At 47.2% G+C, this 16,463-nt stretch overlaps 1 pseudogene across 1 annotated transcript in view; it reads right to left on the bottom strand.

Moving 5' to 3' along the window:
* Positions 1-14,770, bottom strand: part of LOC143609962 (ABC transporter B family member 19-like) — a 38,559-nt pseudogene extending 23,789 nt beyond the window's left edge. Inside the window, exons 1-3 of the transcript XR_013149505.1 lie at positions 14,505-14,770; positions 14,372-14,426; positions 13,958-14,133 (exon numbers count right to left, since the gene is read on the bottom strand). The product of XR_013149505.1 is annotated as an ABC transporter B family member 19-like (transcript). The remainder of the gene's footprint in view (positions 1-13,957; positions 14,134-14,371; positions 14,427-14,504) is intronic.
* Positions 14,771-16,463: the final 1,693 nt, after the last annotated feature.

Genomic DNA, 16,463 nt, shown 5'->3' with positions numbered 1-16,463 from the left:
GTAGAAGGTCATCAGGCGGTCGACATGGGGCTCCACGCCAAGAATGAGGCACACCCATTCAAAATGGCGGATCTTGGCGATCGCCATTGGGTGTACCTCCGTCAGGTGTACACTGTGTCTCTCCAAAACACGGTATAAAAACTTCTTCAATGGGAACCTGAGATTCCCATAGACGAAGAAGGCAGCATATACCCCTATTTTGCCCTTGGGGGCATCATACACTGTCTGGTGAGGCTCAGGAAACTCAGGCTCGAACGGCTCAAGCATGAACTTCCTGACGATGTACTGATAAAGCTCGGTGGTAAGAGCGCACTGGCATTCGCCAGCAGTGCTCTTATCATCCTTATCAGACGTAGACGTCGGATTCTCGACGTACACGTCAGACTCCTCGGCGGTAGCTTCTGGATCGTGAGTAGAAGACATGTTTTGGAGGTAAAGAAGAACGATTTCAGGAGAATGCTCGACAGAAAGTTAGAGTATTCGCCGGAAATCGTTTAGAAGAAAAAGAGAGAAGTGAGTGTGGATTAAGATGAACCCTCTCCCCCTTTATATACTCATCGCAATGAATGCGATGAATTTAATGCGGGGGAGAGAGAAAAACGAAGGTGCAATGAAACTATGACACGTGGAAAAGGCAAGCTGGCAACAGCTGTTAACAGGACGCGCGCCGTAAAATCCGCACCCACGCGCCCGAAAAATCGCGCCCACGCGCCTGAAAAAGCGTCTGGAATGACCATATACTGTCACGTCGTCATAACTTCCTGCACGTCCTGAAACTGTCAGAAGAAACCGTCGGACACTAACGTCCCTTCAACAGTTTGGACTGTTCTTATCCTTTCACCAACTCTTCGAATTTCAAAGAAATTCAAAAAGATTCAAAGATTCAAAAATAAGAGGGAATATACCCCCTTACCTTGGTATCCAAGAAACCGTAAGACAAGTGCGGGTACAGTGTCAAGGCGAAAACCTTCACATACCTAGCACCTGCAGGGAATTGAAGCCAAGAATACCTTGGAAGTAAAGAAACTATAAGACGAGTGCAGGTACAGTGTCAAGGCGAAACCCTTCACATACTTAGCACTTGCAGTGAATTGAAACCAAGAAGGATCTTCTGGACCGTGCTTGCGGAAAGAGAAATAGCACCTCCGCATAGCGGGAACGTTGAGAACTACCTTGTTTGAAACTTCAAGGCGGAATTGGTGGTTTAACATAACTGATCACTATGTCCGAAACTACCAAAAGCTCGTGAAGAATCTATGCAAGTGAAACTCAACGCTCCCGATGTGCGAATGGGTTAAACACCTACCCGCATCACAACCAAAGATCAGGCAGAAAAGTCGGGAATTTCTGCGAGTGACATTAGGAAAACCGCGGGAAGAATCCCCACGGAAAACCTTAAAACTAAAAACCCTTTTCAAAACCCCTTGCTTAAGTCCAAAAGTTCACCTCACTTATTAACAATTCATGAGAAGAACATTGGACTGGGGGGACTTGAAGAGGTAGGTCCCAGCAGAGCCCAGTTGGACCCGCAAGACTCACCTTGAAGAGGGACGTCTGCGCAAGGACCAACTGATCCCGCAGGACCCACCATGCTCAGAGATGAAGACCTTACGCGCAGTACGCCAGCTGTTCCCGCAGGAAAAGCCTCCCAATGGTGAAGTACCCCGCCTGTTCCCGCAACTGCGGATACAAGCCATCAGGGAAGGCTACTCGCACTAATAGCAAGGCTACACGCACAAGGCACTAACTCTCAATAATTCAGTCACCTGAAGGAATGAGCAAGGCGGGAATACTCCCGCCCAAATGAGCCAGTCCGTACGCTTCTGGAAGCTCTTGTGTACTATACCTGCCAAGGTATGGACAAAATAGACAAGATCTGACCAGAGCAGCCCATGAACCAATCACAGGGTGACAGCTCATCGACAACAGTACGAGGAGGAGCACGCTCTAGTACAAAATGTCACTATCAGCCGCTGCCTACTCACCAACCCTTGTCGTGACACGTACATAGCCTGCAGTTGGTGGAAAAGGAACAGTACACAGCCGGCGGAAAAGGAATAGTACATAGCCGGCGGAAAAGGAACAGTACACAGCCGGCCTTGTCACTATCAGCCGCTGCCTACCCACCAACCAGCATGGCACGTGCGTAGCCCACAGTTGGTAGAAAAGGAATATTATACAGCTGGCTGTACCTGCTTGGAAACCTACCTTCGGCTATAAATACTCCAACACCTTGGAACGGTATCATCATCTTACCTTCACTAGCTATTTCTCTCAATATACACTTATATTCAGAGCAATCTAGTCTGATTCTCACGCCGGAGGGTGGTCACAAGGAGGAACCCCCCCCCCCCACCCCTTCTCAGTGACGAGCTCACGGTGTCTGTTTTGCAGGTCATCTGAAGAACATCCATCTTTGCCGGACCTAACCCTCGTGGGAAACATTACTTAGCCCCCAGATTATCCGTAATCTGCCCGGGGTCACTTAGTGTTTCTTCATTGGCGGCATCCGTGCATAAAAGCTAGAACTAATTTTCTCAGTTTTTTCAAAACCTCTGAAAAGACGGTTAACGTTACTCCGGTCCCAAGGCCAGTGAGTGACCAAGAAACCCCGGTAACCACAACCCCAGCTACTGGGGGGATCACCGGCGGTTACACAAATTTTACGAACACTACCCCGGTTACCCAAGCCGGGGCAAGTGCAGTAAACAATCTTTCACTGGGATTCACCGATGCCCAGTTGGAGAAACAGACGAGGCTCCCCCGCCAAACACTCGATCAAGTTAAAGAGTGGGCCGAAGCACGTCAGAAGGAATTCCAAGCTGAGTTGGATGAACGCTTGCGTTCACTCCAGCAGGCTGACGAATTCGGAAGCACTCGACAACAGCTCAACATGAGCAGTGAGTGTGAGTACTCGGACGATGATCGGGAGGAATCCGACACCGACGCAAACCCTCGCCATAGGGCGAACGGGAAGCGTAAGGAAACGGACTTCCAACCGAGAAGGAATTTCGGAGAAACCTTCAAACCAAGGAACGCGGGGGGAAACCCACGTGACTTCTCCAAAACCTTTAGACCCACTGCTGCAAATGCGGGAACATCCAAGTTTGCAAGGGACATTGCGGAAGCAATCGCCCCGAGAAGTGCCAAACAGATGTCTAACATCGGCACTTATGACGGTATATCCGACCCAAACGATCACTTGAACAGATTCATAGCGGGGGCAACCGTCAGCAACTGGACGGAACCCACGTGGTGTTATATGTTCCAGATGACGCTGGTTGGAGCGGCCAGGGCGTGGTTTGATCGTTTACCGGTTCACCACATCTATGATTGGGCGGACTTTCAACACAAGTTCAGCCAACACTTCAGTCAACAGAGGAAATATACAGAAGAGCAGTGGACGATCCTCAACTGCGTTAGAGAGGAAGATGAATCTTTACTAGACTTCATCACTCGCTTCAACTCCAAAAAGCTGAGTCTGGGCACCATAAGCGAAGATCTTATTCGCGCCGCTTTTATCCAGGGCGCCGAGTACCCAGAGCTTATCCGCACGTTGACGGGTAAGGACGGCATGCCATCCACATGGGATGCCATCATGACGGCGGCCAAGCGCTTTGCCGAAACGGAGAAGCAACTGGGAAGAGATCTTCCCCAGAACACACACCTCCACACGCAGAGGACTAGAGAAAACAACGTTCGGACCGCCCGGCAAAACAAAAAGAGGAAGCTAGGTATTTGGCAGTCAAGGGTAAACTTTGACACCTCATTCAGCTATCACCCTCTAGTAGGCGGAAGGGATAACACGCACCCTTCAAGCCGAAAACACAGGTGGACGCCACTCAGCAAAATCGTCACGGAGATATTTGCCACCGAAAAACTCCCATGGCCAAAAGCTCCAATAATCCGGCAGCGACCTAATGCGGATCAGAGCAAATCCTGTGACTTTCACGGGACAAAGGGTCACAACACTGAGGAGTGTACATCCTTGAAGGATATTGTTGAAACATTCGTCAAGGATGGAAGACTTGCACACCTTGTGGCATCAATCAAGAATGGGGGGAGGCATGATAACCGGTACAAAGGCAACGGACGAAAGCCCGTTGACATCAGCATCCACATGGTTCATAGTAACATCAAAGGAAGAAAAAGACGAACGACAGAACCATGCGCGTGGAAGGAAGCTGAGGTGCGCTTCCCGCGAGTGCCAGGAGGACCCAGCAAAGAAGGCCCTATCGTCATCAAAAGCCAGCTGGGGCACTACATCACTTCCCGCACTCTTGCTGACAACGGCGCCTCGTCAACGGTTATGTACAGGCAGTTCTTCGACAAGCTAGACGACGAAGACAAGGAACGCCTGGAAACGGTCTACGCCTCAATGGAAGGGTTCGACGGCAGCACAAACACCCCCCTGGGTATCCTATCTTTCCCCGTCATTCTTACGGACGGGAAACACTCCCGCACAGAAGACGTGGACTTCGTCGTAATGAGGAAGCCACACCACACATACGACATTCTCTTCGGGAGAGACGGGATGGCAAGATTCAACGCCGTGGTATCTTCAGTCCACGGCATGATAGGATGGCCAACTGCTGAGGGTGTAGCGATGATCACCGGTATCCCCCAGGTATGCATCGCATCTGTCTCATCTAAACCCAAACCAAAGATGGCTAAACCAACCATCACCGAACCAGAAAAATGGGCCCTCAATGGCAAATACCCTGACCAGGCTGTTACCATTGGCCCAACAATCACTGATCCTACGCGCACCTTACTCAAACGCTTACTACAGAAAAACGCTGACATCTTCGCGTGGACACCAGCTGACATGACTGGTGTACCTCGAAGTAAAGCAGAGCATAGGCTCAAGTGTGACCCGGCTTTTACGCCAGTCATACAAAAGCGCAGAGTAATGGGGGCGGAACAAGCTAACGCGTGTAGAACCCAAGTCAAGGAACTCCTCGACGCGGGCATCGTACGGGTTAGTAGATATCAAACATGGGTTGCAAATCCCGTTATGGTACCGAAGGCTAACAAACAATGGCGCATGTGCATAGATTTCAAAGATTTAAACAAAGCATGCCCCAAAGATTGTTACCCGTTACCCGAAATTGACCTCAAAGTGGATTCATTAGCACCGTTTCGCCTTAAGTGCTTCCTTGACGCATATAAGGGGTAACATCAAATCCACATGGCCGTAGATGATCAGGACAAAACCGCATTTCGGACGCCCGATGGCACATTTTGTTATCAAATGATGCCATTCGGACTTAAGAATGCAGGGTCCACATACCAACGCCTGATGGACAAAGAGTTTCATGCCCAAATTGGGAGAAACTTAGAAGTCTACATGGATGACTTGGTCATCAAAAGCCCTGAGCCAGAAGCGATGTTGAAAGACATCGAAGAAACTTTCAACACGCTCATAAAGATAAACATGAAGCTCAACCCGAGCAAGTGTTCCTTTGGGATGGAGGAAGGGAAGTTCTTAGGAGTCATTGTTACTAAAGATGGCTTCAGAGCGAACCCTGAAAAGGTCGAAACCATTATCAAAATGGAATCACCTACTACCATCAAGCAAGCTCAGACACTGAATGGACGCCTAGTCGCACTTAACCGCTTTTTGTCAAACCATGCGGATAGGTCGTTCCCATTCGTGTCAACATTGAGAAACTGTTTAAAGAAAACGCACTTCCGCTGGACACCAGAAGCGGAAGCAGCTTTTCAGGAAATTCGGTCACGCTTGATCGAACTCCCAACACTCACAGCACCAGAAGCGGGGGAGGAATTAATCATATACCTTTCCGCCACAGATAGAGCAACCGGGGCAGTCCTGCTAGTAGAGCGAAAAGGTATCCAGATGCCTATTTACTATGTTAGCCGTGTCCTAACAGACGTAGAAACCCGGTACTCTACCCTGGAAAAATTAGTCTTAGCGCTTGTACAGGCTTCACGCAGGCTAAGACGATATTTCCAAGGTCACCCAATCACCATTCTCACCAACTTCAAACTTGCAAACGTTCTAGGCAAACCCGAGTTATCGGGACGCCTAGCCAAATGGGCAATTGAGCTGGGAGAATACGCGATAAAATACAAGCCGAGACCAGCCATAAAAGGCCAGGTCTTGGCCGACTTTATTGCAGAAGTCCCCGCTTCGCGGGAGAAAGAGTGCCAGGAGGAGGCTCAACCCTCCCCAGCACAGGACATCAATGATGTCTGGCGACTCTACACTGATGGAGCAGCCAGCAACGAGGGTTCAGGCGCAGGGTTGAAACTAACCAACCCAGCAGGCCAAGAATACACTTACGCTATTCGACTAGATTTTCCAAGTACGAATAACGAAGCAGAGTATGAAGCATTCTTGGCCGGGCTGAGAATTGCGCGTAAGATGGGAGTGAAAAACTTGGAAGCCCACGTGGATTCCATGTTAGTAGCCAACCAAATAAACGGGACGTACACGGCCGTGAACGACACAATGGCCCTGTACCTCGCACAAGCAAAAACCCTTATGCGCGATTTTAATAATTGTAAAGTCATACACGTCAAGCGTAGCGAAAACAAATCTGCGGATGCGTTAAGCAAGCTTGCATCATTAGCCTTCACCCACTTGGGAAAGGACATCCGTATTGAACTCCTTGGAGCACCATCAGTCCCACACAAGGAAATCTGTGTCATCCAAACTGGTACAGAAACGTGGATGACACCAATAATAAATTACCTTGCGGCGGGTATACTACCAGAGTCAAAAATACAGGCAAGAAAAATACGCTGTAAAGCACTGAACTATCAACTCATCGATGACATCCTTTACAGACGTAACTTTCTTGGCCCACTCCTAAGATGCGTGGACAACCAAGATGCTAGCTACCTCCTAAGGGAAGTACACGAGGGCATCTGTGGAGTACACGCAGGTCCACGCGCTGTTGTAGCTAAGCTAAACAACGCGGGATACTTTTGGCCGGAGATGCATACGGATGCGCTGGCATACGTCAGAAAGTGTAGGTCTTGCCAGCTCTACGTACCCAACACGCATCGCCCGAAGAATGAACTTGTTCCAGTCACCTCCTCATGGCCATTCCAGAAGTGGGCCATCGATGTGACAGGCCCATTTCCCACTGCAGCAGGAAACGTTCAATTTCTAGTGGTAGCCATCGATTACTTCACCAAGTGGATAGAAGCAAAACCCTTAGCCCAAACAACCGCAAAACATATTAAAAAATTTATTTGGGAATTTATTATTTGTCGTTTTGGACTTCCACAGACTTTGGTGAGCGATAACGGCACCAACTTTGCTGACAAGAAGCTACAAAAGTGGCTGGAAGAACTTCAAATCACCCACACCTTTATCTCAGTGGCACACCCGCAAGGTAACGGTGAGGTGGAAAGAGCAAATAAAAGCATCGTCGAAGGCATAAAGAGAAGACTCTTGGAACACAGATCCGGCTGGGTGGACTAAGTACCACACGTCCTTTGGGCAAACAGAACGCTGAAAAAGGCCAGTACGAGAGAAACCCCGTTCATCCTCACTTATGGCACTGAAGCCATGGTCCCGGTCGAAATTGGTTTACCCTCACCAAGGGTCTTGATTCAGCCAGAAGACAATGATGCGGAAAGACGGTTAGACCTTATGCTAACCGAAGAACGCAGAGACTTAGCCGCAACGCGTGAAGAGAACTACAAGCGACAAATGCAAAAGTACTACAACACGCGGGTAAAACTCTGCAACTTCAATGTAGGAGACTACATATTGCGTAACAACGAGGCTTCAAACCAAGAGCGCCCAGGAAAGCTGGCACCGGTCTGGGAAGGACCGTACATTATCAAAGAAGTTTTGGGAAAGGGCGCATACCGGCTCGAAAGGCTCGATGGCACTCCCATCCCAAGAACATGGAACGGAGCTCAATTACGCAAATGTTACATGTAGATCAATTCCAAACTTGTAAAGAAAAGGCCTAGAGCCACTTCTAATGGAAATGATTCTCCTTTATCACATTGTGTTGATAGCCTTACCTTTATACTTGTGAACTTCCCACACTGATATGCCGGTATTCACCGCATAATTATGGGAAGAAGTAAGTCGTTGCGTGTGGAAGGCGGCAAAACCCGCATAAACACATAAAACGGTAAAAATTTCTAAGGAAAAGATAAGGAAAACCTTCACGCAGGTCAGTTATAGGTGAAGTTTGGTCATCCCACTAAATGAAAGTGACGGTCCTACCCGCACAATCATGATAGAGGAAACTAAACATTAACCTATTGACAACCGCGCGTCGAAAGGTTAACTTATTCAAAATACTTAGAAAATTTCTAAGGAAAAGATGAGGAAAACCTCCACGCAGGTCAGATATAGGTAAAGTTTAGCCATCCTACTAAGTGAAAGTGACGGTCTTACCCGCACAATCACGAAAGAGGAAGCAAAACTTTAACTTATTATTTGCCACGTTGAAAAGTTAACTTATCCAAGTACTCAAGAAATTGATAAGTTAAACCAAAATATGCGTGAAATAAACAAGGCAAGACATTAACAAATAATCTTTATTCAATCAAAATTCAAATATTACAAGAATTGCCGGGCATGTACCCGCATACAAGAGTAAATCTGTGCAAAAATAAAAATCTACTCTAATGGTGGAAAGGGATCTAAAGGATCAAGCTTCAGGACCACTCCCACTTGGACCCGCACCATCAGTAGAGTGTGGCGGTTCAAGGAAAGCCTTGAGGATAGCTAGCCCATCATCAGCAGCAGTAATCTCGTTCACCTTCTCCACCACCGGATGCGGGAAGGCAGCATACTGATTCACTGCTTGGTCATAAGCAGCTTCAGTATCCACATCATAAAGAGGGAAGTTGGAAGGCGAGATGCCTTGTTCAACAAACCTTAGACCAAGCAGGAAGCCAGCCTTTTCCTATCCTCATGAGAAGCGTTGAGGGCTGCGCTCATCGCATCGTCATATGATGTGTTCGTAAAGACCCGATGCACAACCTACAAAACAGAAGTATATCAAAAACTCTTCTAAGTGTAAGGAAAAGCGTAAAGAAATTGTGAAACTGCGCATACCTGCGACAACGCTTCTCGAAGAAGCCATTCCTTGGTAACCAGAGCCTCCTGGAGGGCAGCTTGAGCTTCATTACGGGCGCGTTCGGATTCGTTCTTTGTAAAGTTGGCAAGCAACACATCTTTGGCTGCAGCCTCTTCGACGCCCTTTAGCTTACGCTCAGTGTGGTCAAGCACCCCCCTCTGGTCCAAGATCTCTTGGAGCTTCTTGGCATCTTCCATGGCCAAGGCATCATGAGCCTGCTGGAGCCTCTCTAATTTGGCTTTAAGTTCCTCATTCTCGATGCGTAGAGGCTCAGCAACAGCTTCAGCCTTGGTGGCCCTCTCGGTTGCGTTCCGTGCAGTTTCCTTGGCCAACCGAAGCTGTTCGTTAACAGCTTGGGCAGCCTTGGAATGGGCCTCGAGCCGGGCCTGAACTTCAACCTCGAGGGCCTTGAAGGCCTTCTCCTTTTCCGCAGCAACGGCGGCAAGCTTCGCATTCTCCTCCCGGATAGCCCGCGCCTGAACCACTTCAAGGCTACGCGCCGTCTTTAACTTGTCGTTTTCACGACAAAGTAGCTCGACGCGCGACTGCATCCGGGCGAGGAGGATTCGGAGCTCGTTGGACAGCCTACCTTTCTGGTAGCTGGCCATGGCCTCCCCCAGCGCACCGCTTGGGGCGGCGTGACGCGCCCATTCGACGCACTCCTCAGCAGTCCGGAGGGTCGTTCCCCGGCGGATATTCCACCGAGGAGCGTAGACCTCGTTGGAATCACGAACTGCAATAAAACAAAAAACAGTTAAGAGAAAAAGAAATGATAAAAGGGATATAGGCCAAAATAACCCTACACACCTGTAGGGTCGACAACAGGCCGATAGCCACCAAACCCATCACCTGAACCTAAGGGATATCCATCCAAAAGGTTAGGGAGACGGGAAGGAGGCGAGGATTGGCTAGACGCCCCAACACCAAACGTACCTGAAGGACCGGCCGTAGTCGCCGGCGCCGGAGGAGGCATGGTGGAGGCCACCGCGGTGGAAACCAACGGAGGTGAACTCACCGGAGGTGAACTCACAACCGTGGCCGTGGCGGCGGAAGAGCCCGCAAGAGAAACCACCGCCGGCTCAGTGAAGGATTCTGTGAAAATGGCACTGACAGCCGGCGGGGGTGATGTTGCAGTTGGAACAGTTGGCTCAACGGGATGAGCAACTGAACCAATACTGCTAACAGGCGTAGCCGCCTGGGTCATCGCCTCGGGTAGGTTGACCCAACCTACCTTCATGGGTCCAGAGCTGCTCCCTCCCGCTCCACTCTGGAATGCGGTAGCATCCACACCTGCACGAAGACAAGATATATAAGTATAATGGCGGAAAGATATGAAATTAAAGTAAATGAAGATTATACTTACGAGTTCTCTTGAGCTTGAAGGTGCGAACAGGCGGGGACGAACCCGATGGAGCCGGCCTCTTCATACCGGTCACCGTCGTCGTCCTGGGTTGCTCGGAGGTGACAGCCGTCTCAACCTCCGGAGCAGTGGTCTCACCACCACCAGGGTTCCCCGCCGCCTCTTCACTTTCGGTCTCAGACTTGGACCGGTTCCCTTGATCGGCAGTGGAGGCAACCTTCGCCTTACCCTTCCCGCCAGCAGCCTTCTTCTTCCGCGCAAGGAAAGGACCATCTGCGGATTCCTCATCAGAAGATGACAAGATTAGAGGAATTCCAGCAGAGGTTTGAGCATTGAGAGGGCGAGGGTTAAATAATCTTTTACCTGGCCGCGTGGCGCTCAGTATCTCGTGGCCTGGAGGGTAGGCCTCCACAAAACGATCCGCCGTCTGTTCAAGGATGGGCAACTCGTTCTCGTCAAGAGCACGAGTACCCAGCCGAGCGGGACCACCAGCCTCCCGCGGATGCAGGAGCGATCGCAAGTCATTCCCCTCTGAAATAAAAAGAGACAGTTAGAAGAAACCTTAAATCAGCAAAGAAGACGGAGCATACCGTAAGGGATAAAGTTCAAACCGTATTCGAGGACGATGGGAATCTATGGCGCCTCTGCCCCAGCATCCTTCCACACCCGGCTCATCCCGAGCATCACCATACCGGACTCCGCAAAGCGGTAAACCGGAGTCTGGATCCGGGAAATCTTGGAGAACCATTCCGCCTCCTGGTAGTTGGAGGCGTGAAGGCTGGGGAGTGCTCTCCCGTTCTTGAATGTCATCGCTATGGGGACGACACGGGCAGAGATGTAAAAGAACTCCCGCTTCCAAGACCGAAGACTGCGCTCGGTAGCGCAGATCTTCAAACCCTTGATCCGGGTAACCAGGGTGTACCAGCCTTGGATGCACCTCCAGGAGTAGAAGGTCATCAGGCGGTCGACATGGGGCTCCACGCCAAGAATGAGGCACACCCATTCAAAATGGCGGATCTTGGCGATCGCCATTGGGTGTACCTCCGTCAGGTGTACACTGTGTCTCTCCAAAACACGGTATAAAAACTTCTTCAATGGGAACCTGAGATTCCCATAGACGAAGAAGGCAGCATATACCCCTATTTTGCCCTTGGGGGCATCATACACTGTCTGGTGAGGCTCAGGAAACTCAGGCTCGAACGGCTCAAGCATGAACTTCCTGACGATGTACTGATAAAGCTCGGTGGTAAGAGCGCACTGGCATTCGCCAGCAGTGCTCTTATCATCCTTATCAGACGTAGACGTCGGATTCTCGACGTACACGTCAGACTCCTCGGCGGTAGCTTCTGGATCGTGAGTAGAAGACATGTTTTGGAGGTAAAGAAGAACGATTTCAGGAGAATGCTCGACAGAAAGTTAGAGTATTCGCCGGAAATCGTTTAGAAGAAAAAGAGAGAAGTGAGTGTGGATTAAGATGAACCCTCTCCCCCTTTATATACTCATCGCAATGAATGCGATGAATTTAATGCGGGGGAGAGAGAAAAACGAAGGTGCAATGAAACTATGACACGTGGAAAAAGCAAGCTGGCAACAGCTGTTGACAGGACGCGCGCCGTAAAATCCGCACCCACGCGCCCGAAAAATCGCGCCCACACGCCTGAAAAAGCGTCTGGAATGACCATATACTGTCACGTCGTCATAACTTCCTGCACGTCCTGAAACTGTCAGAAGAAACCGTCGGACACTAACGTCCCTTCAACAGTTTGGACTGTTCTTATCCTTTCACCAACTCTTCGAATTTCAAAGAAATTCAAAAAGATTCAAAGATTCAAAAATAAGAGGGAATATACCCCCTTACCTTGGTATCCAAGAAACCGTAAGACAAGTGCGGGTACAGTGTCAAGGCGAAACCCTTCACATACCTAGCACCTGCAGGGAATTGAAGCCAAGAATACCTTGGAAGTAAAGAAACTATAAGACGAGTGCAGGTACAGTGTCAAGGCGAAACCCTTCACATACTTAGCACTTGCAGGGAATTGAAACCAAGAAGGATCTTCTGGACCGTGCTTGCGGAAAGAGAAATAGCACCTCCGCATAGCGGGAACGTTGAGAACTACCTTGTTTGAAACTTCAAGGCGGAATTGGTGGTTTAACATAACTGATCACTATGTCCGAAACTACCAAAATCTCGTGAAGAATCTATGCAAGTGAAACTTAACGCTCCCGATGTGCGAAGGGGTTAAACACCTACCCGCATCACAACCAAAGATCAGGCAGAAAAGTCGGGAATTTCTGCGAGTGACATTAGGAAAACCGCGGGAAGAATCCCCACGGAAAACCTTAAAACTAAAAACCCTTTTCAAAACCCCTTGCTTAAGTCCAAAAGTTCACCTCACTTATTAACAATTCATGAGAAGAACATTGGACTGGGGGGACTTGAAGAGGTAGGTCCCAGCAGAGCCCAGTTGGACCCGCAAGACTCACCTTGAAGAGGGACGTCTGCGCAAGGACCAACTGATCCCGCAGGACCCACCATGCTCAGAGATGAAGACCTTACGCGCAGTACGCCAGCTGTTCCCGCAGGAAAAGCCTCCCAATGGTGAAGTACCCCGCCTGTTCCCGCAACTGCGGATACAAGCCATCAGGGAAGGCTACCCGCACTAATAGCAAGGCTACACGCACAAGGCACTAACTCTCAATAATTCAGTCACCTGAAGGAATGAGCAAGGCGGGAATACTCCCGCCCAAATGAGCCAGTCCGTACGCTTCTGGAAGGTCTTTTGTACTATACCTGCCAAGGTATGGACAAAATAGACAAGATCTGACCAGAGCAGCCCATGAACCAATCACAGGGTGACAGCTCATCGACAACAGTACGAGGAGGAGCACGCTCTAGTACAAAATGTCATTATCAGCCGCTGCCTACTCACCAACCCTTGTCGTGACACGTACATAGCCTGCAGTTGGTGGAAAAGGAACAGTACACAGCCGGCGGAAAAGGAATAGTACATAGCCGGCGGAAAAGGAACAGTACACAGCCGGCCTTGTCACTATCAGCCGCTGCCTACCCACCAACCAGCATGGCACGTGCGTAGCCCACAGTTGGTAGAAAAGGAATATTATACAGCTGGCTGTACCTGCTTGGAAACCTACCTTCGGCTATAAATACTCCAACACCTTGGAACGGTATCATCATCTTACCTTCACTAGCTATTTCTCTCAATATACACTTATATTCAGAGCAATCTAGTCTGATTCTCACGCCGGAGGGTGGTCACAAGGAGGAACCCCCCCTTCTCAGTGACGAGCTCACGGTGTCTGTTTTGCAGGTCATCTGAAGAACATCCACCTTTGCCGGACCTAACCCTCGTGGGAAACATTACTTAGCCCCCAGATTATCCGTAATCTGCCCGGGGTCACTTAGTGTTTCTTCAACGCCTTTGACTGGCGCAAGCCAAAACAAAAACGATAACGCTAACTCGTTAATTCTATTATTATACTGTTATCGTAATTATACCTTCTCGCTAATTGCATCTTGAACGAGAAGAGTATCCGTTGAGATACCGAAAACAATATCACCGGTTCTCGCATCCGTATCGTAAAATCCTACGTCCTGTTTCAAAACAGCTTCCAAATATCTCTTCCTCAACGCACTCACTTGCCGTTCACCGGTATACATCCAGCATCCAATCTCTACACATTTTATTATTATTTTAAATAATTAAAACGGAGTTGATGTTTGAAAGAATGATAAAAAAAAACTTATAAAATTTTATTGGTGAAAAGTATCATATCCACGTCACCACGTGCACTTGATCTGTAGTGAACCGACTTAAATATATAACTAAATATAAATAAGCAGTTGTAAATAAATAATAACAAATAAACTATTGAAATCGTAGAGACAATAACGATCATTGCACAAACTCACCTGCATATGATGACACACATACGACTACACCAAGGTAAACGAAATACAAAGCATACTGCAAAAATCCAAATTAAATAAATTAATTATTAATCAGATCTAAATTCGTACGAAACTGAAACTAATAGAATATTACTTTGGAGACTTCATGAGTCATGGTGTTTAAGTCGGACTGGTTTTTGCCGAAGCCGTTGACCATTTGACCGAACAAGAGGAAGAAGAATGGCATGGAGGAGCCGTGAACGATGGCGCCGATGGTACCGAGGAGCATGAGGAGATAATCGTAATTATCAGCGAATGAGAAGAGTTTGTAGAACGGAAGAGTTTGGTCTTTCTTCTTCTCCGCCTGAGCCGGCATTGCTTTCGCCGGTTCAGTCATTGTGTTAATATTAATAAACTATGGTGGTGTACGCAAGGTTTTTACAAATGAGATTAAATGCCATGAAATAAAGGAGTTGAGTTGAGGTAAAGGACAAAATGGGAATTTCAAGGACACTGTGTTTGCAGGGTACCAGATCAGGTTAGCTGGGAAATTCTACCCGACCCGATCCAGGATATATTTATAATTTTTTGAAAAATAAATATAGAAAAAGAAGAAGAAGAAAATCACTTAGATGACTATTGAGTATTGACTAAGCGGAAAAAGTCAACGTAAACATGCAGAAAAGTATGTGTTATAGAGGTTTTAAGAAAAGTAAGAGTTTTAGAAGGTGACAAATGATAAGTGGGTGAAAAGTTTATCTAATAGGCGGATTTATAGACGGACAAATGATTTGCTGACATGTGACAATTTTCAGAGGAAATGACTATGTAGACGTTTGTGAGGGGGAAACGTCGGAGTCCTATATGTTTCATTCGATTTGGGCAGTTTAGCCTAGACACTACGTCCACTTAACGGCTAGGGATCAGACACTACCTCCACTTAACGGCTACGACTAAGACGGTTCTCTTCACAAAGAGACGAGGTAGGCGTTTCATCTGGAAAAAAAGGCCACATGTTAGCAAATCATTGGTCCGTCTGTGGGTCCCGCAATCAAATGTAGCCTCTGCAACTCAGACGTCTCTTGTTTATCGTGAAACCCCTATTTTCAACACTTGTCCATATTTATTTTGGCCTTTCCTATGATTATTTTAGTGATCCTTCCTAAATAAAATATATAAATTTATAATGAGATTTCACTAAAAGATAAAAAGATTTGTTTTCTTGTTATAAAAAACATAAAGTATCCAAAAACATTTAAAATATCTTTTTAGCTTATCGGGTCTTACTTTTCTAAAACAGAAACAAAAATAATCAATGTTACATGTTATGTTAGAAAATTGGTATGATCTAAGTAAAGATGTATACTTTATTTTATGAAGAGTAATATAATACCGTTAATAAAAAGACATTATGGTAAAAATGTGTAAAATACATGCAACAGAAAGTAACATCACCACCATAAATGAGAAGAATCTTGGTCATGTGATGAACACATATTTTTAGGAACATATTTCGTGGCTATTTTTATATTTTTCTACAACGATATAACAACTAAAGTAGTGATGATAACGATGTTGTAAAATAAGATTTTGAAGGTAAAGTATTCCCTGAGTGGTCGGCTGGTAGCTATAAGGTAGGATGCCAAAGGCGATTTTTTTTTCATTTAATTATTTGGAATTGGTCATCGGTTTTTTCATGTTTTAATTTTTGTGGCACCGATTTTTTTCATGGTTTAATCTTTTGTGGAATATATGATTTTTTGAGATAAGATAAGAGTAACTCATGGCAAGACTTGAGAGAACATTGTCTAAAATATTTTTTGAAATTTACGTGGAGGTGGAGAGTTCTTTTATCTATTTATTCCAAATTTCTCACATTAGTTCCGAGTTACTCATGAAACTTGTAATCGAAAATGAGTTAATGGATTCATTTTATAGTTAAAACCAAAAATTGCTTAATGGTTTGTAATTGCAAGTCCAATGTGTAAACTCGGTCGCGTATTCAGCGCTTACTCGCCACTCAACACCCTTACGAGGCGGTTTTCTTCAACTCGACTTATATTACTCATACTCAAATATCTAGGTTGTCAACTTGGAGCTACTCAACGGTTAC

Source organism: Bidens hawaiensis, unplaced genomic scaffold, assembly GCF_021521415.1.
Source record: "Bidens hawaiensis isolate Kalapana, Puna unplaced genomic scaffold, B.hawaiensis_p1.1 tig00022349_1, whole genome shotgun sequence".
In the NCBI taxonomy this organism is placed as follows: Eukaryota; Viridiplantae; Streptophyta; class Magnoliopsida; order Asterales; family Asteraceae; genus Bidens; species Bidens hawaiensis.
Note: the sequence above shows the minus strand (reverse complement) of the source record. Positions and strands in the feature narration are given on the sequence as shown.